Genomic DNA, 1,813 nt, shown 5'->3' on the forward strand with positions numbered 1-1,813 from the left:
ACCCGTCTGTGAAGTGCAGGTCACAGTGGGCGCCCCACAGGGCTGCAGAAAGGAGTGCAAAGGTGATGCCCACGCCGGCCCAGGGCAGGGGCGCAATACATGGCTGTTGCTGCTGTGATTGCTGCAGGAAGGGAGTCATTTGGAAGGCACAAAGGAACTATAACCTACTTGGTGTCGGGACACGCCTTAAGGACGGGGCGGGGATTCCGGCCAGAGCTAGGTTCCAGCCTGGGTTGCCACCAACAGCGAAAGTGACTGCCAGGTGGCAGTAGGGTGACTTCGCCAGCTTAAGTGCTTAGCGGGCAGGCGAGGGGGCGGAGCAAGAGAAGAAAACACAAAGGACGGGGAGGAAGCCTGGGAGACAGGTGGGGTACTCGGGAGGCTGGAGCTGGCCGGCCGTGCAGTCGCGGGGAGCGAGGCTTGCAGGGCTCGGCAGCGAGGGACTCGGCCTCGGAGGCGACCCTGACCACACAGGTGAGCCCCCGCCCCGGGGGGTGTTAACAGCAGGAGGCAGTGGCCTCGGGGGAACGCAGCTCCGCAGGGCAGTCCTTTGAAGGCGGCGCGGCGCGGCGCGGCGCGGCGCAGCGGTGGCCGCCCCCCACTCTCCCCTTGCTCGGACCCTGGCGGCCCCGGCGGGGGCTAGGGGCTGAGGAGCGTGGGGTGGCGCTGGCTGCTTCTGGCCAGGGATGGCGGCGGACTCCCATAGGCTGACTCCCGGCTCCCCCGACCGGACCAGAAAGTGCGGTGTCCCCCGCCCGCCGTCCAGCCCGGCAGGCGCCCCACTCCAGGCCACCCTAAGAAGCACCCTCGCCCCCCAGGCTGCGGCGCTGTTTCCTCCGCACGTCCGCCGGTCAGCACCCACGAACCCACCGGTCCCTTCCCCACCACTGAAGAAACAGAGGGTCCCCGGACCACCCCGGCATGGGGGGTGGGAGCTACACCTGCAAAGCAAGACCCTCGGAAGGCTTGCTTTTAGATGTAGACTGAGGACTAAGTGGGTGCCAGGGGACCTGGCCACCGAAGTTGAGAGGTATCTTTGCCTCCCAATATAGGGCAGCGGCCTAATGGCTAAGCAAAGATAATCTAATTTGGCTTGGTCAGCAAAGACTTCCTGGGAATGCTCAGGAAATGGAAGGCGTGCAGGGCCACTCTGACAGCCGCCCCTTTGTACGTTCAGACTCAGCCTGCTGGGTGCTGAGCGGGGCTTTATGGAGCATCCCTCATCCTCATCTTCATCTTCATTCCTGCAACAGCCCCTCACCATTGTTGGTCCATTATGCCCACTTAACAGTGGAGAAAGCTGAGGCACAGACGGATTAAGTCATTTGCACCAAAGCACAGGGATGGCAGGGGGAAAGAGTCGCGATTTGAACTCTGGTCTCTCTGACACCAGTACTTTCCCATGCAGGGCACTGTGGTGCCCCTGTAATCACATTAGGCACCTGCGATGAAACTTGGTGTGAGTACAGGTCCCCTTGGCTCAAATGCCTGGAAGTTTAGTAACTGATGTAGGAAACAGAATTATGTATAAGAGGTTCATTTCGCAGAAGAAAAGCAGAGGTAGTGGTGGAGTTCAGGGCTGCAGAATGCAGTGGCCACCGGGGGCAGGAGGAGGCTCAAAGTCCACCTGGATTATGTCCATCATTGCCAAATCCAGGGTCCACTTTTCTAAGCCATGTGATGATGTTGATGATTCACTGCCTCCTTCAGAAATTCCCTCCCCTCTGTATCAGCTATTCCTTCTCAGTCATTTCCTTGGCCTGCTTTTTTTTTTTTTTTTTTTTTTTTTTTTTTTTTTTTTTTTTTTTTTTTT

The 1,813-nt window shown here is 58.6% G+C and overlaps 1 protein-coding gene across 4 annotated transcripts in view; it reads left to right on the top strand.

Moving 5' to 3' along the window:
• The first annotated feature begins 219 nt into the window (after positions 1 to 219).
• Positions 220 to 1,813, top strand: part of OCIAD2 (OCIA domain containing 2) — a 21,770-nt gene continuing 20,176 nt past the window's right edge. The window contains exon 1 of one of the 4 annotated variants that reach the window (XM_017878682.1): positions 220 to 474. The gene's annotated coding sequence lies outside the window, so the exon portion shown is untranslated. The remainder of the gene's footprint in view (positions 475 to 1,813) is intronic. The other 3 variants (XM_017878681.1, XM_017878680.1, XM_017878683.1) reach the window with 3 other exon arrangements.

The sequence above is a fragment of the Rhinopithecus bieti genome, unplaced genomic scaffold (assembly GCF_001698545.2).
Source record: "Rhinopithecus bieti isolate Rb0 unplaced genomic scaffold, ASM169854v2 scaffold_11787, whole genome shotgun sequence".
Taxonomy (NCBI): domain Eukaryota; kingdom Metazoa; phylum Chordata; class Mammalia; order Primates; family Cercopithecidae; genus Rhinopithecus; species Rhinopithecus bieti.